Source organism: Macrobrachium nipponense, chromosome 1 (assembly GCF_015104395.2).
Source record: "Macrobrachium nipponense isolate FS-2020 chromosome 1, ASM1510439v2, whole genome shotgun sequence".
In the NCBI taxonomy this organism is placed as follows: Eukaryota; Metazoa; Arthropoda; class Malacostraca; order Decapoda; family Palaemonidae; genus Macrobrachium; species Macrobrachium nipponense.
Genome location: NC_087200.1, coordinates 83637803 through 83663177, shown reverse-complemented (window position 1 = coordinate 83663177; position 25375 = coordinate 83637803). Strand labels below are relative to the sequence as shown.

The 25375-nt window shown below is 35.3% G+C and overlaps 1 protein-coding gene across 6 annotated transcripts in view; it reads left to right on the top strand.

Moving 5' to 3' along the window:
- The window catches only part of LOC135219418 (cGMP-dependent 3',5'-cyclic phosphodiesterase-like), a 690625-nt gene that overhangs the window by 99784 nt on the left and 565466 nt on the right, over positions 1–25375 (top strand). For 2 of the 6 annotated variants that reach the window (XM_064256182.1, XM_064256179.1), the window contains exon 1: positions 10137–10698. The exons of 2 other annotated variants lie outside the window; for them this stretch is intronic. The gene's annotated coding sequence lies outside the window, so the exon portion shown is untranslated. Of the gene's footprint in view, positions 1–10136; positions 10699–19343; positions 19513–25375 lie in introns of those variants that run through there. 2 more of the 6 variants (XM_064256184.1, XM_064256183.1) reach the window with 1 other exon arrangement.

The window sequence follows — 25375 nt, the reverse complement described above, 5'->3', positions numbered from 1 at the left end:
AAATAAACGAAGGAGGTCTGCAAGATCTTTCGACTTTAAAAGTCCTTTACTGAGTATCTGCTCAGTAAAGGACTTTTAAAGTCGAAAGATCTTGCAGACCTCCTTCGTTTATTTTTCCTTCGTGGCATTTATCTTTATTTATATATATTTATATATATATATATATATATATATATATATATATATATATATATATATATATATAGATAGATAGATAGATAGATAGATACATGCATATATGTTATATATATATATTTGAATGTGTTTGTGGATGTTAGTCTATATGTGTGTAAAAAGTTTTTTTTTGCATGCTTCCTTACTATTTTTTTTTTATGATGTATGACCTCGGAGAGTGTTGCATTTCTTTCTCCCTTTGTTCTTCAGGTTAGTTGAAAGTTTTCCCTGTCTGGGTCGGCCACAGATTCACGGTTATTTTGTGGAGTGGATTAGTCAGTGTCCCACATTAAGTTTATAGTAACTGATATTGCACAGTTATGAAATGTTCATTTTCGAAGTGTTGGCTTAGCTTATGTCTCAAAGGCCATTTCTGACAGCTTAGCGTACTTGTTATGTGGGAGTATTACTCACTGAAGTTTAGTCAACATCTGACAAGTTCTAAGTTGCCGGTTTGCTGGTTGGCAACTCGAACTATACAATGGAAGTTTGTTGGATGATAACTGATTCAAAGTTTGTGTTATAGTGGGCAAAAATCTTCTCTTATTATCACGTATGTAATTTTTTTAATACTAATATTTTAGAATAAACTGTTATTTAAATAAGATATTCATGTTGAAGAACAAAGTAAGGCAACACAAGCTAAAAATGTGAGTTAAATATGAAAATTTTCTTATATTGTTTCACACTATTTAAAGAGTTATAATTTGGGAGGTTACATAAAGATATTATGATAAATGCTTTTTGCAAGGTTAGGGAACACTCATGATTTGTGGTAGATTCCTATTGTCTCAGCAAGTTATGAATAAAGTGTAAATGCCTTCTTCGTGAAAACTCGGTTATTAAAGATTTCCTTTTAGGCTCTCTTTACATGTAACACACACACATATAGATAAATGAATAAAAAAAAAAATATATATATTATATATATATATATATATATATATATCTGTGTGTGTGTGTAGTAATACAACATAATAATGATTCTAGTGTCTTATAGATGGTATGCAGTTTTCATTCTTCCTACCCGAATAACAACAATTTGCTAGATCTACTATGGAAACCTATCTTCACTAATCAAAAGAAACGAAAAATATGGCAAACTGGTCTCACTGTTCGAAATTATTGGCTCATTTCATTTTTTTCTTGGTCGTAAAAACAAAAATATGTTTATTCGTAGGATACACAGTTTCCCATCATTTTCTTCTACACTTAATGCATGATTGAGCATATGATTGTAGTGGTAAAGCCTTGTTTTTGTGGTGTCAGTCAGGTGGATAGAAAGGGAAAAGGCACCATTGTTACCATTGTTACTATACTAGTGTTATTATACCAACGTTTCGCGATATATGCTATCGTCGCATTTTCAAGGCTACAATGAATAAAAAACTGTCTTACAAAAAGTCACATTACAACATCGATACATACACATGAATTTAAGACCAATTAAAACCAGGGGGAATAGGAACAGGATATATATATATATATATATATATATATATATATATATATAAATATATATATATATATATATATATATATATATATATATATATCTAATAAAAGGAGCCCATAAAACGCCAAAATGTAGAGAGAAAAGTACTATATTTCAGAGACTGCTTGTCTCTCTCTTCAGGTATATGAATGAGAAAAGTTTACAGAAAAGGTGGTATTTATACCAAGAGATCCGTCCACAAGTAAGCCAATTTAGGTCACCCCGCTGATATCTTCCTTTAATCTTCTTAAGCGTTGGTTGAATGAACATTTCGTCGACGACTTCTGAGATCCACGCCCCTTTTGAGATGTTCATTACCTGCTTCTCTTTTATTAAGGCCGATTCCATCATTTGACTCTTGTACCGGCAGTTGCTGCTATAAATTACACGTGACAAAATTCCAGTTTATTCTATGGTTATGTTCATTTTATATGGTTGAAAATAGCCGAGTTCTGTTGTCCATACCTAACTGACCGTTTGTGTTGTATTAATCTCTGGGGAAGTGATTTACCTGTAAATCCGATGTAAGATTGGTCACAGTCCTGGCATGGGATCTCATATACCCCAGAGTCTTTGGGAGATTTCTTTTGTTGGACGTTAATCAGGGATTTGGCTAAGGTATTTGGGGTAGGTAAATGCAAAAAGGGTTGGATTTCCCAAGGGTGTTACTCTCTTAATCGTCTCAAGACTGTGACCAATCTTACAATCGGATTTTACAGGTAAATCACTTCCCCAGAGATTAATACAACACAAACGGTCAGTTAGGTATGGACAACAGAACTCGGCTATTTTCAACCATATAAATGAACATAACCATAGAATAAACTGGAATTTGTCTCGTGTAATTTATAGCAGCAACTGCCGGTACAAGAGTCAAATGATGGAATCGGCCTTAATAAAGAGAAGCAGTAATGACATCTCAAAAGGGGCGTGGATCTCAGATGTCGTCGACGAAGTGTTCATTCAACCAACGCTTAAGAAGATTAAAGGAAGATTATCAGCGGGGGTGACCTAAATTGGCTTACTTGTGGACGGATCTCTTGTAACGTACATACATACACTTTTCTGTAAACTTTTCTCATTCATATACCTGAAGAGAGAGCAGCAGTCTCTGAAATATAGTACTTTTCTCTCTACATTTTGGTGTTTTTATGGGCTCCTTTTATTAGATGGAATTCTGTTGTTACAGAACATTTTACCCAGTCCTATATATATATATATATATATATAGTATATATATACATACATATATATCTATATATCAATATATATATAATATATATATATATATATATACATATATATATATATATACACATACATATATATCATTATATAACTATATAAATATATATATTATATATATATATATACATATATATGATATTATATAGAACATATATATATATATATATATTATATAGATATATATATATATATATATATAATATATATATATATAGTTACGAAGTTTTCTTCATCAGGACGTCCTTTAAATAAAGGTACCTGGTAATAGGTCGATTGTGGTAGATTAAAAGCAGATCTGTGGGATAACCTTATCTCCCTTTAACGACTAAAATGGTGGTTTATATCTATCTATTTACCTATATATACATAAATACACACCTTTCTTTATTTATATTTATATATATATATATATATAATATATATATATATATATGTGTGTGTGTGTGTGTGTGTGTATAAAATGTATATATATATATATGTATATATATATAACTAATCACGAAAATATGGAACGTGATGAATATATAAATAAGTCAAATCCCACGAAGGAATGAGAAACAATGGAGTGGTGCTAGACCTTTCGACTAATTGTCCTTTACTTAGCAGACTGCTAAGTAAAGGACAGGAAGTCGAAAGGGCCTAGCACCACTCCATTGTTTCTCATTCCTTCGTGGTTTTTGTCTATATATATATATATATATATACTATATATATATATATATATCCGTATGTATTGCTTCATGCACATGCATGCATGAAAATATTGAGACTGGAACTTCCGGGTAACGTGTTCCCAAGCTCGATATCTTGTTGAAGATGTTACTATGATTTCCTGGAACGTGGATTTGAGAATTAAAGTGAGTGAGGGTTGGCGGCCTGTAATAGATTGGTAAGCAGGCCTTCCATAATTAATCTTAACTCTCTCTCTCTCTCTCTCTCTCTCTCTCTCTCTCTCTCTCTCTTGTTCACTGTTCCATACCTCATTTCCTTGAATAATTTGTTTTCATCTTTGCTTCTTAATCTGCATATCTGTTCATCCACTCTTCTCATTTGTTCCTACCGCTCCTTTTTCTTTCTCGATAGACCTTGAGATATTAATTGTCTTAGATCCTGACCATTTTTCGTCTTTATACTGGGCAACTTTATTCCGTCATATAATATAAAGTCAGTGGTTTTGCGGCTAAAATATGAGCGTAAGTATTGTGACATTAATTTCTACAAACTTGTGCATGTGATATTTATCGAAGCTTTACCGCAGTAAAAGAAATCTAAGGTAGATTGAAGGTGCTGTGACCTTAGGGTGGTAAAGCTGTATATATATAAGGGAATATAAACGCCCAGCAGTGGTTCAAGGAAGGGTCAGCTTCCCTGAAACGCGTTATCCCCGCAACTATTCGGGCCCTGTTTATTATCTATGCTGAACTTTGGAGCCTGTGGTCACTTTGCCTCAGCTGAGGGTAAGCTTTAAGCCATGACTATATAGTGAAGCATCGTTGACACTCAGCATTGCCAAGTCTGTCCACATTACTATGTACTCGACTATAGTAGATGATGTGAACATTTCATCGCATATGGAAGAATAATGCTGGCGTCTAATAAGTCCGACTGGATTCGAGGAGAGGAGAGTTGTAAAGGGGAGAGGATGGGGAAAAGTAAGTCCTCTGAATCGTATTGTCATTTTACGTCCCCCCCCCCCCCCCCCCCCCCCCCTCTCTCTCTCTCTCTCTCTCCTCTCTCTCCTCTCTCTCTCTCTCTCTCTCTCTCTCTCTCCAGTCTTTGTGTGAGTTTAGCCATCTGTGCATTTTCATTTGCTCTCATTCCACCTCATAGATTGACGCCTATTCTACAACACCGAATAAATACTTGTAGTGTTTGTGTCCCTTTTGTGAGCACCGCGCTCATTTGCTGTGTAACAAGCTGATCGCTGGCTCTCTCCTCGTCGAACATTAGTGTTCTCGACCCTGTGTTCGAGTTTGTGTCGTCTGGTTTGCTGGCTGCTCCGGTTTGTGCATTTTTGACCTCATTTTGAGAACATTCTTGGTAACTGTTTCCGGAAACGTTGTAGTTTTATAACCGTTTATTGCCTTGGTCGAATAAACCCTTACAAAAATGTATTCTAATTTCGCATTCCAATTACCTTGTTTAGTTTGTGGAATATCTTTTATTTTCTCGGGCCACTGCGTCTTTTTAAGTTTAATTACGCAATACAAAGGCTTCCGGACAAGACTGTGACGTTCATGGTATATATACAGTTTAAAACTGAAGATTAGTTTTTAGAATTTAATATGTTATGTTTTACTTCTGTCTTTTTTTTAGAGAAATAGTTTCCCTTTTTACGTATGATGGTTTGGGTTAGTATACACTATTTACAAACATTGTTGGTGGGAGGCCTGATATTAAAGGAAATGGTTCTGTATTTGGTAATTTCCATCTACCTCTCGATAAAGAAGCTTTTGGCTAATTTTTCCCTCTGCGGTCAGGTAGTTTCTTCTTGCTTCTGTTTTTCTTGACTTGAAACTTCCCTTCCATTTAAAAGCAGAGAGGTCTATCATTTTTTAGCTTTCTCCCTTGTTCCCTTAATTTTCTTTTTATTGTATTGTTCGTTCCTACTGAGAGAATCAGAACCGACAATGCCATGTCCTGCTAGCTAATGGGCGGAGCCTCGTGACATCATATTATGTTTACGTCACGAATGGTTTTTGGATCCTTCCCTGTGATTTTCTCGGTTCCGCATCGGCGATTTCATTTTATTCTATAATAAATATCAAAACTATCAAACTTAGGTACTAAATAATACTTGCAGAAATTAGGTAGGTTTATAAAATTTACACCTGCCAACTTTCACCTTTATTCGTTGCTTTGATATAAAGGTGTTGCTGAAAAACCGTGTTTCATTGGCTCTGACATTATGGGAAAAAAGCTACTATTGTAACCATGTTAGAAGTCAGAAATGGGTCATCTGTTAGAGAGAAATGGAGCATTAATTAGATCGGTAAGTATTTGATTCAGCTGTGTACTGAAGTGGTTCATGTATTAAACGGGACGCCTTTGATTAAAAAAAGTAAGGAAAAATTTCAACCGGTAAGGAAACCATTAGGAACTTCAGTTGGGTGCTAACTATATTTTTTTCATCATATTAATAACTGTAGGCCAGGGGGACTCATTGACGTTCCAACCAGTTTGATTTGAGTAAAACCACACTCTCTGAAGAGTGCAAGCAGTAGGTCCTCGGCACTTACGTGAAATGCTAACAAGGGCTCGTCACTAATAATGTGTAGACTAACAGAAGTTAAAAGAAGTGTTCTGGGACCAGTATCATCGCAGAGGTGAAATACAACACGCACAATTCTAGGTATAGTTTTGATGATACACCAAGTGTGAATCGCACCTTTGAAACGGAGCCATGAGTACACACTGCAGTGAGAAGCTAGGAATGGGCCAAGAGAAGCGTCACAGGAGAGCCAGTTTTCGGTGAATAGAAGAGAGTGAAGTTAGAGGCTGATTGGCGTTAAGCAGAAGGAAAGAGGAACCGAGTCATTTCCAGCGCCGGAACAAAACACCTCTCTTAGTTCAAAAATGATCCCGCTAGAGGACTAAGGTTGAGCAATTTGGTATCTTACTACACAAGACCACAAATTTATGGACGGACTGCGCCTCTGTAACATTCAGATTCTATTTTAAAGTTGAAGTATGAGGAAAGAGCAATTTACAATCTAATTGCTAACAAGAAAGTATGGTACAGAAAAAGAAGTCGAAGGAGCGGCACATTTTTACTTTATTGTTATTATTATATTATTATTATTTTGGCAGAAGAAGAACCGGGACCTAAAGTGTATTAATGAGCACAATAGATTCTTTAAGGTAGAATATAGTGTATTTTACATTTTTAATATATACCTCCATTGTCTTATCAGTTAGTCTTTTGGATCTGGGACGTATTTGAATATTGACAAATTTAGAGGAGTATCATTTCGTGCTAAGGCACGGATCACCATGGGACAGCAACTGGAGTGTTATTTATTTACGGGTCCATCCCTTTGTAGACACGCCTGCTAGCATGTTTATTATTAGAGGAGATCACGAAAAAATATGCACGCGCACGCACACAACGCGCACGACCTGGCTATTTATCAATGCTATGCAGGGCACGCTGTCGTTTTTTGAACGTTTGTTAATAAACGAATTGCAGTTTCCGTGTAAAGGCATCGATGAAAGAACAGTTCTACTGTGTCTGACAGTATTGTTTAAGCTTTCAATTACATTCAATTTGTTTTCTATTTTTTGAATCCAAGTTATGGCCCAGCTGGAGAATCGGGCTGAATATGTTGGAATGAAGATTGCCAATTGCGATGCATGATGCAACTAACGGATGCATTTTATAAGTCATATCGATATTTTCCTTTACGTTGCTTTCATATATGTACAGCGATGTGTATTTGTATTCTGGATTTTTGTGTATTTTGATGGGCGCTTTTATTCGGATACTGACGTTGCTTCTTATATCATATAATGAATCTCTACCTGATAATGGAATTTCATTCGAAGGAATACATGTATGCGTAGCTATGATGATGTAAGAATGAGAAAATATACTAGTAGTTTTAATGCGTCTCTCTCTCTCTCTCTCTCTCTCTCTCGGTATACATATATATATATAGTATATATATATATATATATATATATATATATATATATATATATATATGTATATATGAATAAAAGAGAAAGACGAAAAGAAAGAGATGTTAATTGCTCATATATTATTATGAAAATAATCGTCGAACTTGAACTAAGGCTGCTGAGGTTCGTGTAGGGGTTAGAATAAAGTTTGTATGAAAATCAGATCCGATATAATCGTTATTGTAAATACGGCATTTAACTGCATCCTTTGGCCATTAGTATTACTGCCTCTTTGATGTTGCATTCACTACAAATTGTTACCATATTTTTTGTGTTATATTTCATTGTTTTCATAGTAGCCGCTCTTAATTTAGGGAAGATTATAGGAAAATTGTCCTTTTTTTTTTTTGTTCCAGGAGACCTTTTGGAGGATGATATTTGCCAAGGGAGATAAATAGGAGAAGTTCTCCTGACAGGGTTGCCAGGTAGCTGCTGGTTTTGCATTTCTTCTCTTGTCTTTCACGATATTTCGTCATCCTGTTTAGAATTCTTTTCACGTACATCCACCTGTGTACCTAGTCATGTTTTGTTACGGTATGATCCTCCATCACGGATGGACTTACAAGTTCCTAAGTTTTCACACTAGATGCTGCAATCTTGTATGGTGTATGGTTTATATTCTTATAGCTGTTTCTTTGTCCTAGACCTTGTGGCTTTTCTCCCGTATCTACGGTTTTCTTGGGAATGGTTTCTATTTACCTGCCTCATCTCGTTGTCGTAAGTGTGGTTTCCATTCTTTTATCTCTTCCGGTTGTCTCAGCATGATTTCTATTCCTGTGACTCTTTCTGTTGTCTTAGGCGAAGTTCCTTATCTTCTGTCTCCTCCAGCTACCTGTTCCGGTTGTCTCAGGCGTGGTTCCGTTCTTTTATCTCTTCCGGTTCTCTTATAGGTGAAGTTTTTGTTCATAGATCTCTCCTTAACCTCTTACGGATCATTGATGCTGCTCTCGCTTTTCCTGTTGTCTTGAGCATAGCCACCCACCTCGTCCCCCGCTATGCCTTACCCGAGATCAAACGAAGTATTGACTTTGTACTACAAAAGCTTAATCACATTTTCTCCTTTGTCGAATTTGAACCTTACATGAATGCCCAGTCTTTGTATCAGCTTACGTTGATGCCTTTTACCCCAAATAAAACAGCGCTGGTTAGGTTTTGTATACTACAGGCGTCAAAGAACTCTAAGATCGTACACAAAATGTCACAAGTAAGTAACGAGAGCCTTGATTAACAGTTGCGAACCATTAATTTTTGCCATATCAAAGATCTCCACGATCCCGTCTTCCCACATATTATGATTATATATTTCATTATTATTATATATAACATTTAACTTGATTTCTTATGTTTAATACATCTCTATAAATAAGCTCTTTTCTAGGCATCGCACTTCATAGACCTCGCAATTTACAGTATTAACACTGTAATATTCTACTGACTGTTCCTTTGTCAAAATTAGTCACAAATGTAAAACTGAGCTGAATTAATCTTGGTTTTATTGAAATTCTAGAAATAAGATTTTATTAATTTTCAGTATATACGAGAGTTGATGACCTCAGTGATGTTTTGAAAATTTGTAAATGATGTCTTATTTGCTTTTGATTTATACGAGAGAGAGAGAGAGAGAGAGAGAGAGAGAGAGAGAGAGAGAGAGAGAGAGAGAGAGTTTGATTAAATTCAATATTCAGCATTTAATCAATGTTACTAAACAGATATCTCAGAGTCATTAGTAAAGAAAACAGCAGGAGAGAGAGAGAGAGAGAGAGAGAGAGAGAGAGAGAGGGTGGGGTGGGTGTCGGAGTGGCAGAGGCTGAGGGGATTCTTAACGAAATTCATTATCATTCAGCAGCTGATCAAAGGATTTCGCTATACTGGAAAAATAATTTTGTTTCATTAACGGAGGATAGGAAGGGAAGTGTGTATGTGTCGTCTGTTGATGAAAGACTTTTTCTATAAAAAAAAAAAAAAACTATAAACCGAAAAAAAGAAAAAGGGAACGGGTTGTACGGCTATGTGAGTTTGTGTGTAAGAGAGAGAGAGAGAGAGAGAGAGAGAGAGAGAGAGAGAGAGAGAGTAACTTTTTAGGTATTTTTAGTAAAAATATTATGAAAACATTGCAATAAAAGTATCTCTGTTTAACATTAGATCAGATGTAGCGTATTATTTTTAATATTCTATCGTATCTGTTGCTACAATCCAGTGTCTGTTGCCCGTTTTAATTACGATCTTGAGAAGCTAATGCCACGCCACTTAGAAGTATTGGACTAGTGTCTTATTTATTTAATACCTTGGCGTTTAGGAGAGAGAGAGAGAGAGAGAGAAGCATGAGGGAGAGACGAGAGAGAGAGAGAGAGAGAGAGAGAGAGAGAGAGAGAGCAACCGTTTACTAAACAATCAGCTGGTACTCTGGTCCTTTTTTTTTTTCTTGTACCGAAAAACCCCTTCAAAATTAATAAGAGACAGAGAGGAGAGGTATGTGAGTGTGTGTGTGTGTGTGTGTGAGTGTAGTCGTGGCTGAACATAGAGATAGAGTCTGCGTCAGTAATACGTTGGCTGGAGCTCAAGGTGCACATACATTTGGGGTCCTTCCAGTCGATGGCTGTGGAGTGTCCCGGCGCGATCCTCCGTTGAGCCAGCCAGCCAGCCCTCTCTCTCTCTCAGTCGGTGTGTCGGTCGGTGTCATCGGTTGAACTCGCAGGATTCGCTCTCTCTCTGGCTCGCTCGCTATCTCTCGTGATACTCTCTCGTGTTCTTGCCCACCTACTTCACGGGACGCGTTTCAACGTGTTCCTGTGGAATTGCAAGTTTGCAAAGTGGTTTCCTCCTTTTGAGTTGATCGTTTGGGACTCTTTATTTTTTTTTTCCAACAGTTTTGTTTTGGTCAGAGAGTGGTGTATCCCGTTTTGTGTCACTGAAGTTTATTTTGTTTTTGTTTGAACTTGACTGATAGAGACATTTCTGTTCTTTAAATATGATTTTTGTGGATGTTCGTCTGATGCTGATCACTGCCTTTGCCAGAGTTATAACTGACTCGGTGTGTCTTTAGTCTGGTCCTCAAGTTATTCGACGCACGCCACAAGGAAAAGGAAGTTTTCTTCTAACTGGTAGGTCATTGGTGTTCACTGTTCAATTGATTTAAAGCTTGTTAAACGCATTTAGATATTCCGTGTGTATTTTCATGCATGTTACATTGTGTCTGTTCTTTTTTATTATCACTGGCAAGAAAGTTTTGTCATATTGCTGCTACTGTTATCTAGTGGGGGCTTTATTGCCAAAAAGTTAATGCGTTTTCCCCATTATAATAAATAACTGTTATAATAACAATAAGAAAAAAATCTCAAAAATATGAATATGCTTCAGGCGTGAATTTTAATGATAAAATTCACTAAGCATCATTCGTATTGTATATATTCAAATAAGAGCCAGTGAAAACTGTAAAATGTATATGGTTTTTGCCTTTTTTGTGTAATACGTTGCTACTTCCTTATGATTGTCGCGAGAAAAAGTTAGTTTTTTTTCTTTTTTCTTATTGAGATTCTGATCCTTGCCTGTTTAGAGACGCTGTGAAATTACTTTAAAGTCCAGTAAGACCTTAGTTTTTCTGATGTGTATTGTACATTTTTTTATTTATATCTCACTTTAGTAGACAGTTATCACTACTTAGCTATACTCTGTCAGTTAATTTCAATGAGTTGTAGTTTAAAGCGGATTACTGTAGAGAATAAAGTGTTTATGATATTATTATGTCAGCCCTGAAGTGTTTGCCGATAATTATCATGATGTTTCCTTGACTGAACTGTAACGTAAAAAGCGAACTTGGGTTGAAACATCTCGGTCTGAACATACAGCCATGTAGATGTCAAACAGAGACGGTATCATATGAATATACTCGAAGAAATAAATGTCTTGCTCCGGAAATTTGTTGATGTTGAGAGCCGTCCGGTTTCATGCTTTTGCACGGGATATTTACTATGTTTTGGTACAGCTGTCGTCTTCATCTCTTCAGCAGTTCTTTCCTTTTTCATTCAGAATCCTGGTAGTTCTGCCAGATTAGATTTCGTTCACTGTCAGTCTTCATAAACTCGTTGGCTGCGAACGAGGAATATTTTTGTCTTATTTTTTCTGTCGTCCATCATTCATTGATTTTTATTCTTTGCTTTGTTGTTTCATCAACGCGATTTTCAACCTGTTGAATTATCCGTTTGGAAAAGTATCATGGTTATCATTAAGCGTAGAATAAGTCACAATGATTCAGTGTAATTTGACAAAAAATTATTATTATTATTATTATTATTATTATTATTATTATTATTATTATTATTATTATTATTATTATTAGCAGTAGTAGCTGAAGTTATGAAAAGTAGTTTAAAGAGTTAAAAATAACCGGTATATACTGCAATAACGCTCAGTGGCGAACCTTTGTATGAGGTCATTATTAAGAGAGACCATTGACAAGGCTGTCCTATGTTCTGTGTTTATCGAGGCATAGAGAGTCGCTGCCTTCATTGTTAGTAATCTCCTCGGTCGGCTGTTATATTATGATCTCTGAATTCTGATGATGGTAACAATGATTAATTTTTCTCTTTACATGTAACACGTATTAGGAAATACGCATGGCTGTATTGAGAGAGAGAGAGAGAGAAGAGAGAGAGAGAGAGAGAGAGAGGAGAGAGAGAGAGAGTGTGTGCTTTGCCAACATCATTCATCGGCGCGAGTACTTTTTAGCTATAGCGTAAACGAATATATGTACAAGAAAGACAGTGTGTTTCTTCTCTCCACCTCTGAGACGTTGAGGGGGAGAGGTAAATTGTCCACATATGCAAATTGTATAACGCGGAAAGCGTATTTGTATTCAGCCAATAACGTTTTCCGTTTCGTCGGTTTGTTTAGCATTTCACCAAGAGCCCGAGTTTTGTTATGCTCCCTATGTTATCTGAGCCGTCTTTGTCACTGAAAGTCGTCTTTGCAGGGGAATCAGAAGGTTCTTGAAGCCCCAGGTACATTGCGTTTTGTCTCTTCTCTCCGGGGATCTTATCCTACTTAACTATCCAACTCCTTCAACTTTACCTTGGTCCAATTTTCATCTCTCCCTAATGTGCAAATACTTCGGGGCAAACTTAATGTGAGTCTAGAAATGTCAATCACTGGTTTCATAACGTTAATAATAATGAAAAGAAACACAAAATTACTGTGTATAATGTGTTTACTTAAAAATATTTACATTTTATTTTACTCAACACTGAGTACTTTCAGGCCTCTGTGGCCCTTTTTCTTGAAAAAGGGCCACAGATAATAATAATAATAATAATAAAAATGATGGAATACACAGTGGTGTAAATGTAAATATATATTCGAATTATAAATATAAAGTTTGTGTATATATTTCTGATATATATTAACATGTACACCGCTGTGGATTTTTTTCACCATTTTAGTGACGCATGCTATTATGAGATTTAGATTAATAATAATAATAATAATAATAATAATAATAATAATAATAATAATAATAATAATAATAATAATAATAATCCTTGGTCAGTTTCAAATGCGCCTTCTCGAAAAGTGGAGATCACGCTTCCGGGTGTAGCCCCTCGAGATGTCGTTTATTTTGGCCGGGAGAGACGAAATTTGTTAGAGCTGTTGAAATGGAACGGTCGATCACGTCACGTATTTCCACTTTGTACTGGTCTCTCGGGCAGCGGATACTTTTAGATCTTGTTTCGCAGGGATATCCTCCGTAGGGGGTTAGTGCCGTCAGTGCACTTCTTGGGGTGCAATGTAGGCATCAGGGTCTAAAGAACACCTTGGTAGGCATTACTAAAGAATACTAGCAGCGTGTTTTTGGCCCCTAGCTGCGTCCACTTCTTAACCTGTTACTTTGTATTCTTTTCTGCTTGATATTGTTTATCTTCTCGTCCAACCTTCCGTAACTATTTACTTATTAGTGCAATTGTGTGGGATTTCCATTTGTTCTACATTTTAATCCCTGTAGTTCACCCATTTTATTTTCTAGATCTCTTTTAACTTGTTGTCCAGCCACTCCAACTCCCGCTTTTAACTGTCTTATGCACTAAATGGTTGAAAATACCACAATGCTTTGTCTTATAGCTTCAATTTCATAATAAATATCTTCATCCAAATATTGATACATTCATTCACAAGGATGTAAATTGATTAAATATGAGAATATAATAGCATTTTATGGATATGTGCTAGTATAGATTGGAAAGTACATCGTCATGCCAAGTAACTTGGTTTATTCAGTCATACAAACCTTTTACAGTTTGCATATATTCATAGGCGTGTTGGTGCGTCGGTAGTAGCATTGAATGAAAGTACCTGATATTTAGACGGTGGTGATGATTGCAACTAATTTTTATTAGGATAGCAACCTCATTTCCAAAAGTCATGCTGAGAAACGGAAGACTGAAGCTATCCGAGCGCCATCCACCTTTGAGGAGAAATGGAGTACGTCAAAAAAATAAAATAAATATTGATCTATACATCTGTCTCTCTATACTGTCTATACCTGTTGCAGGTTCGATATTATAGCCATCTAGATCTTAGTTATAGGACAGGGTCAAGAATATCCAATCCGGAATTTTCTAATATTAGGACTCATTCTTCCAAATGCAAAATTACAGTGGAAAAAATTATTTTTTCAATAGTAAGTACTACTAAACAAACAGCCTACTTAACGACCCTCGAGTCTTTATATATCAAGCACCTCTCTCCAGGCTTAAACCCTAATGTTTCTTCGTCTCCTCTCTCTCTGGCCTAAGTGTTGTCTGGGCATGAGGTACGAACTGTTGGGGTCACTTGGCTGTTTTCCTTTCCTTGAATATGTAGCCTTCCTCTTTTACTCATGCATTCTTTTTTATTTTAAAGGTTTAAATGATTTAATTTTAGCTGATTTTTTATGGTAATGATTTGTGATTTTATCTTGTAAATAATTATTAAAAATAGTTTTAATAATTGTAGACTGATGATGTGTTGAAGCAACATGAAAAGTTTCACATAAATAAAGCATGCTACTTAGACTGCTGTCTTCCTGGGACTCCTGAATGTTTTATACATATTTATATATATGTATATATATACGTGTATATATATATATATATATATATATATATATATATCTATATATATATATAGATATATATATAAATATTTTATAAAGCTGTCAGACTCTTTTAACTAAGGAGACACCAAACTTCAGCCCTTCTACAGGCTATATATATTTCTTAAAAGGTCAACAAAATATGCAGAGTTATTAATTTTCCTTCAGACAACTGAATAGCAAAATATATTTCGACTAACAAAGATAGGTCCCGTCTCGCCGAGGGTCTGTATACATACATACATACATACTACATACATATATATAGATATGTATGCATGTATGTATGTATATAGACCCTCGGCGAGACGGAACCTATGTATATCAGTCGAAATACATTGAGGTATTCAGTTTTATGTAGGATAAATAACCCAGTATATATTGTTGGCCTTTTAAGAAATAAATGTAGCCCGTAGAAGGGCTGAGATGTGACGTCCCCAAGACAAATTCTTTTCCTAAAACTAATTTTGATCAGCGCTACGCCCCGTAGTGAAAGGAGTCTGATAGACAGCCTTAGCAGTTTGTAGAGTGGACATTTCAACTTTTCCGAAGCCCAATTTATATAGGGGGTAAGAGAAGGGGAACCTGAGCAATGTACCCTTCCTGTCAATTTCAATTTCATTAGGATTAAATGCCATGTCATTTGAAGTGTTATTTGATGGCGCTTAGTTTTATGAGTACTACGCTATTTCTTTTGAATCAAAGGAATACTTTCTTGGTAGTGATAGCAATATAGACCTCACGTTAGGCGGAAGTGCGAACCAGACTCCCAAGCAAACATTTAGTTCTGTTCATAATTGAGGATCTCTTAATTTATCAGTTAGCTTTCCATTAAAACATTGTCGGGTTGTTTACTTGATCAAAACGAATAATGCCAAAATTTTTGCCGATTTATTCGTCAAATAAACTTCATCTTCAATACCGAAAAATTATTTTCGTACGAAATGTCCTGCCTCATTTGCAAGGAATACACGAAATGTTACTTTATCATAAAGCAACAAAATGCGCAGGAGTGTCTTTACATTTGTGAATAATTTAGAGTAGCCTAAAGGCAAAGACTGGAGCATAATCGTTAGATATGACAGACCCTCCGTCTTGTGTCACGATGAACAAGGACAATATAACCAAACTTTCCCACACGCGATTGCTATTGTTGACGTTTAATCTGTCACTCTGATAACCTGTTGACGCATGCGGTGGAAATGACAGTTATTGACGTGTTGCATGATCACAAAAGAGAATGACTTTCATATAAAGTTGCAAAAATATTGCATGCATTATGATTGTTATTTTTTGAAATTGAAAATGGCCCTTCAAGAAGGATCCGCCAACTCTCTAACTTTACAACTGGTCTTGCAGTGGTTTGCCGCTATGTTATGCAAGTTGGATGTCTGCAAGTTACTTTCCAGTGCAATATTTTGTATGTAAGATCTACGCTTAATTACCTTCCTGTTCGGTGACTAGCAAAAACCAGAACAGTGATTCATCACGTTCAGATTTTCAAGGGATATACAGAAAGGTGGTCCTATATGAATGGCATTAGAGGGCTGCTGCACGCTGATAGATTCCCCATGATATTAACTTTTTTGTTTTATGTCAAAGAAAACCGTTGTGCCGGCTATGTCCGGTCGCTCGCACTTTTTTTCTGTCTGGCCTCAGATCTAAAAAACTACAGAGGCTAGAAGACTGCAAATTGGTATGTTGATCATTCACCCTCCAATCATCAAACATACTAAATGGCAACCTTCTAGCCTCAGTAGCTTGTATGTTATTTAAAGTTAGAGTTAGCCATGGATCGTGCATCTGGCAGCGCTTTCCGGAGGCGTGGGCCGCACCCTCACTCTACCGTATCTGGGAAGCCGTAGCTGGTGGTTTTATACAGCATTATACGTTATGCAAAAAACTTGATTGTGCAGAAGAAACTTCGGCTCCTTTTTTCACTTGTTAGATATAAACTGTCAGGGAAGAGATACTTGAATAAGTAAAGTAATGGAAGTCATATGAAAACAGATATAGCCGGGGGTATCAGACCCCCAATCTCCTTAAGATTCACAATATCCAGGTGTGCACCTAGGTCAGCTTCAGCGAGCGACCTACTAGATGACGGCCGATAAATTCTGCCAGATAGGCCAACTGCATGGAGGGAACTGCAATAATAAAGCATATTCAATTTTTTTTTTTTGCTGTTTTTCTCGTTTAAATTCTCTTATTTTGGAGAACTTTGTGCCTTTCACTCTCGCCGTACGATCTTCATCCTTCTTGTGAAATATGGCAAGATAATCATTATTTCAGAAGAAATAGTATTATGTGTAATTTAAAAGAGTGCTATTGTATGTTTACCCATTTGTGATAAATTTCATACAGTTATAAGTCTTTCGTTTAATACTAGTCCTTTTGTGTTGTCAAAATGGCTGCAAAATTGGAATAATTTTGAATTTCGTGCTTACAATGGATCAAGATCATTATATATATATATATAGATATATATATCTATATATATATATATATATAATATATTAATAATATTATATTATATAATATAATTTATTACTTTTCAGGTTCACTGCTTCACTGCTCCCTGAATGTTAAAAAAATAGATAAAGATAAAAAGGATCTTTTGCTTTTGCTCAAGATGTAAATGAAAAAGTCACCAATATAATGAATGAAACTAACTATTACCACCATGAGAAGTGAAACTAATTTTGTACCGTCAAAAAAGATGGAAATATGTTTCACTGTGCAATATATGGCATCAACAACAATAAACAATTACATATTGGAATGGCACTTCATTTTTGTTTATGATACGAAACTTTTATATCTCTATTGCATTATTTTTGCCAAATATTTTGTGACAGAATCTCGAAATTCTTATATTGCCTCAATTTTTACTTTTTTTTTTTTTTTTTTTTAAGCTTTGTTGAATATATTGCAGACAGCTCAAAGAAATGCATAGCTAAGTTGATCTGTATTTTCCTTTTGTTTTAGTGCGTCAAATTAAATACAACTGATCTTTGAGTATACATTTTTGGAAAGATAAATCCATCTTTATTTTGCAAGGCACACAAGGTTTATACCAACCTACATACATACGTACACACACGCGCGCGCGCACACACACACACACACACACACACACACACACACACACACACACACATATATATATATATATATATATATATATATATATATATATATATATATATATATATATATGCGGGATGTGTGTGCGTGTGTGTATTAGTTAATTTTGTCGAATATTTTCTGATGAAAAAATATAGACATTTTTCATCCTACTTCAACCACTTCATTTAACGTGATAACTTTGTTATTTGTTTTACTGCATTTTTTAACATATTGAAATCCAGTACAACTATTCAACAAAGCGTGAAAACAGCTTTATGCTAACCGATCAAAGAGAAGTATCACTAAACACAAAAACGGTCAACATGAAATGGGTGTATATACGTATGGGTGTTATGTAACAAGGAACAAATCATGAATATAAATTGTATTTTGTATACTATGACAGTGAATTCTTCATGCAGTAATTCGTTTGCACTCTGTAGCATTACTTGACTCTGATGCTACTCCTATTGTTATAACTCCATCCAACCTTACTACGTGGGTTGAGCAAGTTCTACTGTCTAAAACTCGCATCTCTTCGGTAGCACCTCCTTTACCTCCTCTTACTTACCACAACCATCTTTGGCGCTCAGTCTTCAGAGATTTTGGTCCTGGGTACTTTCATGCAAAATATAGATGAAGTGAATAAGAGGTAAGTGTGGCATAATGCAGTGATCTTTAATTATCATTCTTTGCTGTAGTGAATTCTTTGAATTATGCCAGGCTGTGCTGAAGAGCTTCTTGAGAAGTGAAACTACGTGATTGAAGGGGTAGCAATTAAGGTAAACAGTGTTCACGAATGGAGGGAGGTATAGTTAAGTACGGCAAATAGATTAAGACCTCAAAGATTTATTAGTGCTTGCCTGTCTTGTTTTTCTGGATGGGTTTCATACTTTTTCTTTACAGATATTTATTTATCTACAACGAGTAAATACACTAGTTTTATGTGAACATTTAAAATTTGTTGTCGTTTGCATTATGAACATCGGCATATGAATTTATTTATTACGGTTGACTAACTTAATTTTGTTTACCTAGAGAAATGTTAAAAACTTTATATAGTATGCAAAATATATATTGGTCTGATATGAAAATATCAGTGATCTTTGTGAGGCCGTCAAAAGTCAAGTTTTGCGAAGAATATGAGATTTGCCAAAATGAAAACGTTTGTGTGGTCATTGCCATTTTATTTTTTTTGCACTTAACATTAACATGTAAATCATTAACAACATATAAATATTTCTGGCACCTATGACAGGCTTTCTTTTCTGTTGTAAATTATTTCTATAGTAATCATACGAAAATGTTGTTTATCGTAGTTTTTACGGCATTTGCTTCCTTTAGTGTAGGAGAAAATTTGGTGAATGTATAGCCTTGGACAGTAACTGTAATCGACGTTACTTCTATTATAGATTAGCCACTTCCGGTCGTTTCAGATACACACTGGTTTATTAGCGTAGGCAGCAGCAGTGGCGTTTCGGTCGCCTTTCTGTGGATGTGTTCTTTCCTGAGGAGTATTTAGTTGTGATGCAACTGTGAAATATTCGTGATTGCTTTTGTCATTTGAGAAGGAAATTCCCGTGACTCCTGGCTTTATGAAAAAAAAATTTAGTTTACGCTGATTATCAAAGGCAAGGCTCACTCTCTTTCATTCGTCGAACTTGTGAGTATATATTCTTTTCCAGATAATGTTGTCTTAGTGTAAGGAATCTCGCCTTGTGTGCCTAGCAATAATCAGACACGTGTAGCCTTTACTTAGCATAACCGTTAGCCTGGTAGTGATTTTAGATCATTATTTTCTTGTATATCCAATCAGTTATTATCAAGGGCTCATTCTAACGATGGTCTAATCTTTAGGTAAACTCGTTTCGTAAGTTGCCTTTCTTAATTACAAAGAACTTTAACAAGTTTTGTAATTATGTGATTGAATATTTTTGTATTCCTTATACCTCATTTTCTTATCTGCTCCAATAGAAGGGAACAGGTTATGTTAGAAATGTAAATATTTTAATTTTTAAAAATGTCTACGACAGCGAAATGGACATGATCTCATTAGAAAATATGTCGTGTTAAGCTCTGTATGCATGCCTGTATGTTTCGTATAGTAAATTCTGTCACCGATATTTTGCAAAAATTAACTTTTGTACAACTGCAATTTCAACTTTTGTTCAACTATAATTTCACTCATCTTTGAACTCTAGAAATAATTAGTCTCGACGTTAATTAATCTGCATAAAGGATCACCAGCTTTATCCAAGAGCTTTCATGTGTGAAGTAAACTTCGCAACTCATTTGTTTATGTTAGTGACTTTTGGTGACCGGAAATCAGAAAAGGGGTGAGAGCTTTCAGTATGACTGGAATTCCGTTTGACAGAATTATGCTAATTTCTCCGACTCTGTCTGCCTGTTTGTTTGCCTTCTTATTTGTCTGTCTGCCTGCCAGTTTGCATTGCTACTCGTTTATCTGCTTGCTTGCATGCGGGCAGGGTTGAAAACGATTGAGTTTTTGATATAGTCGAATGTTATTCTCCTTGAATAGTTTTATCGTTACGTCTTACTTTTCTTCTGCGGTCCGCTTGGCTTTCGCAAAAGAGGGCAAATACTGCTTAACGTATTCTACTTGCTTATTATTATTATTATTATTATTATTATTATTATTATTATTATTATTATTATTATTATTATTATTATTATTGAGAGTTGAGTCTAAAGATGCAGGTATATTAGAATTTTATCACAGCAGCTTCTTAAAAACTATCTATCTCTTTCTCTCTTCCTCTTTCCCTCCTTCTTTCATTCATTTCAATATATTATATATAATAATATCCTGTTTTTTGTCTGTACTGTAGTAATTGACATTTATTATAGTAATTGCGCTATAATTAGTGTACGTTACCGTAAGTTTTGATGTATAACACACCGTTGATGAATTATACGAATTGTTTTAGAGTCGTAGTTGAATGAAGTTTACTAATAGTATTGTAAGGTGGTGACATGTTTAGATTAGAATGCATAACGATAAAGTAAACGAAAATATTTCACAGCTGCCGAGTGTAAGTAACATGTCTCCTGCTGTTTTTTGCCGCGCATGGTTATCATATGAGTATGCTTCATGGCATATTATCATAGGTGCAGAGGGTGGGTCTTGCACCCATCATGGTACCAGCAACAGCCGGAATATGTTTATTTCTCTCTTTAATTTTATATTAGATTTCAGCAAGAGATTCGTCGGACAGTTTTGCATACTTGTGTTAGCACCGCGATTTCGTTAGTGTTCATTGCGAGCATTGTATCATGAACAACAAGAATCTTACGGATATTTCCGAAAATCGGAATGTAGCAGTGAAGGTAACAGTCATATTACTCGAGCTATTTCTATCGCATAATTCAATTTTAAGTCGAAGTCATATTTGTTTTTTGGTATCGTGTTGAAAATGCTGCAATAGCCTTTAGGTGTGCAAAGGTGTGCAAGCATTTGATTACCAGTAATCCAAGGTTAACTGGGTTGGTGTCCCAGAACGATCTACCGCTGACCGGACCGAAATACTATGTATGATATATTGATTTTGCGAGGCTTTCCTAATTCACTATTATTACTCTTATTATATTAGACTAGATCACTGAGTCAACCTGCAAGGCCCCTACAGGAACCTGAAAAGTTTGTTCTCTATGAAAGGTGGAACTTTCGCCTCAGTATAGTTAACGAACTTGGACGGCTGTATAGGACGAGACCAAAGGGAACATTTGAAAAGTTAAAGGTAGAAGGCATTGCAGCTGGGGTCGAGCACGCAAGGAAAAGAACTCATAGGATCGTTCGCAGTGTGCCGCACTTGGCATATTCTAGGCAGTACTCGCCTATGAGAGGGTTTTCCAACAGATGATAAATTACAGTTGACAGGAGGAGAGAAAGAACGATGGGCATTTATGATCTCACACGTCTTGGTTTTAGGATGACATCAGAAAACTGCTTATTTTACGTGGGCATTATGAAACTTGTCTTTGGAAATACATCTTTTAAAACTTTGCTGAATGACGATTTTTCTCCTTTTTAGTTTATGCCTTGAATCTGGAATAAGAATATTTAGCCGAGAAATCTGGTTTGAATACTGTTTTCTGAAAATACTCTAAACTTGGTTGTGATTGTATTTGGAAACCTACATTGTGCATACACACACACACACACACACACACACACACACACACACACACATATATATATATATATATATATATAATATATATATATATATATATATATATATATATATATATATTTACCGATTTACCGTAGGCTAAAGAATTCCTGATAATAATTATCTTTCTGCGGAACACATTATTTGGAATAACTATGACATACATTTAAGCATTGCTGATATAGAGTATGAGGTTCATGCAATTTGGACCATTGTTCTGTAACGTAAGAAGACCATTTTATAGGAAAGTTCACTTCGATAATCGCCTTATGCAAATTTGATCATTATTCAACCCTTTCATTTTAAGTGAGAACCAGACTAGGAGATTGTAAAGCAAGCGTGTATCGATTCTTTTGCGGATGAACATTTAATTTAACAGTACATAAAATTAAGGTTGAAGAACCTTAATTTTATGTGTAATTAAATCAGCAAACAATCGCCTAAAAATGTTAAAGCGGACCTGTCTTTTGTAAATGAAACAGTGATGCAGAGAATCTTACCAATGCATATGGGTTTGTTTATTCATAGCGTTGCGTAGAATAGGCTTAGCTGGTCATAGACGAGCACGTAGGCCTAAGAGACCAACAGAGGACATCTTTGATAAAAGCGCCAATTTCAGACCAACTCATTCAGAGCACAAAAGCTCGGGTTGAATAACCCTTCTCATGAAGAGATTTCAATAAATTACATTCACCGACTTCTTTCAAAAGGGATATGCGGTATCCCGAGTGCTGAAGCTGGTCATTTATCAGACATTCTTTATTGTGGCGGAAGAGAGTAACAGGTAAATAAGATTAAATTAAATATGGGGTTCTTTATCACACACACACACACACACACACACACACAGGTAGGCAGTGAGGGATGAAAAGAACACTGGGCCAGCCACAAAGGCCAGTCAGAGGAATTTAGTAACTTCCATTAAATCCTATGTTGACCTAAAACGTGAAAATGTACCTGACGGTTAGTCAACTGTGCTCACTCGCATCTAGGATTGAGAATGGCACACTGTCAGTGGTGCTTCCTCACGGGGTATTTAAATAATTATGCCCTTTGTGAGCTTAGCTTAGACTGGTTTCGTTGACACTGATTAAGTTATCTAATTGTTAACATACTCCGTAAAAGTAAAATATTCTTTCTTGGGCCTGAGCAATGTTTTTCTGAAAGATTTACTCTCAAATTACCAACTGCGCAGTTCCCAATTTAATTTATTTTTCAATCGGGTAGGTAATATTATTTGCTTTTAAATAAATGAGTCATTAAGCGATTATAGGTACCACATTTTATAATCTGATCAGAGGAATGGACAACATTCCTGTGAAAATGACATACTCCAGGCCAAGGTTATTTAGTAAACAAAACGTGATAAGCAAATGAAGCAACGTCGTTTTTATATGTATTGTTACGGCTATGATAAGCACGGTGCCGTCTAGTAGATTGTTATGAAAAGTTTCGCTTATAGTTTTTATCACGAAGAAATTCGGAGTAAATTGAGCTATAAAGCTGTCAGAGTATTTGATATTTTCTAAAGCGAAGAACTTCCGGGCAAATCTCTCAGATAGGAAAAAGTTTAATGTGAGAAGGGACTGGAAAGTTAGCCAGTAACGCGAGAGAAATTGTAAGCAAATGAAGAAAATACAGTTTGAGAGAGAGAGAGAGAGAGAGAGAGAGAGAGAGAGAGAGAGAGAGAGAGAGAGAGAGAGAGAGAGAATTACAAGAATTAGGATGTCTCAAAGACTTATTAGTCCATCCGAGGAGACATCATGTGCTCACTGATATCTTGGAGCGGGTTTTACTATTCATTCACAGTGTCCTAATGATTTTGTCTAGCTTTCTTTTAAACTCTTCCACACTGTTGCTGTTTAAACTTCTGGTGGTAGTTTACTCCATGCATCACATATCTTGTATGTAAAGACGTTCCCACAATGGGATGTGTTGTAGATCTTCATTTCTAGTTTCCATCCATTATTTCTTGTCTGGTTTTCGTTTAACGTAAATAGGTTACTGTTTATTTTTGTTATGCCTTTCAGTATTTTGAATGTTTCTGTTCGTTGTCCTCGCAATCTCGCCATGTTCCTAAGCCATACATGTTCAGGCTCTCTAGTCGTCTTTGGTAACATATTTGCCTGAGATAGAGAGTTTTTCTAAATAAAATAGTTGTTGTAATGGGGTTAATAATATAACGAAAGCATTATTTTTAGAGGGAACATCTCTGGAAGTTTTCTAAAGCACATGGAAAATTCAGTAAATGAAGATAAGCACACACACACACACGCACAAACAAAGAGAGAGAGAGGAATGAGAGGAAGAGAGAGAGAGAGAGAGAGAGAGAGAGAGAGAGAGAGAGAGAGAGAGAGAGAGAGAGGCAAATGACTGAGGTGTATGTTTGGAAATAGTAAAGGCCTTCATTATACTCGGGCTCATCATGCTTAGTAAATTTTAGGTTATCTATTGAAATTTAGACGGCATGCATCCATCATAAAAATGTTAATCAAAACCCTTTCCTGACAGACAGGCCAATTAGTCCGTCATTAAGCTTATATAATAAAGATGCTTGTATCTCTTCTAGCTTTCTTAGTTGAAATACTTGACTACAGAATATACCGTCGAAAAATTCCAAGTACGATTATCAGTGTAATTATATATATATACATATCACTATATATATATGTGTATATATATATATATATATATATATATATATATATATATATATATATATATATATATATATATATTATATATATGATATAGTATTTTTATTTATATGTGTATGTGCGTATATATATATGTACATATACACATACATTCATATATATATATATAGATATATAAATAGTATATTATATATAATCTATATAATAATGTATGTATATATTATATATATATAATAAATGTATATATATATTATATATATAATAACTATATATTGTATATATATATAATAGTTTTTGACCAGTGATGGTACGAGAGGGATTTGTATATGAAGACGATAAGAAGTATTTTCCTCTGATGCTAAAGTGTAATCGGGATCGGGGTGCAAACGGCGCAACTGTTCTCTTTATGTTGGGGGCGAAAGGAAAAGGGGAGAGATTCTGCAGCTATTATTACCTCTCGTTTTATTCCTCTCTTTTCTTCCCTTCCGTTTTCCATCTTTCTCTCTCTTTTACGTGAATATTGTTTCTGTCTTTCTTCGCCCTCTTTCCTTTACATAAATATTGATATCGAGGCAAAAGAAATATTGGATTGAGACAACAGTGATATGCTTTCTCTCCCTCAAGTATTCTTATCTTGTGAATTAGGAATAGAATATAAAGAAATATTTTCGAAGAA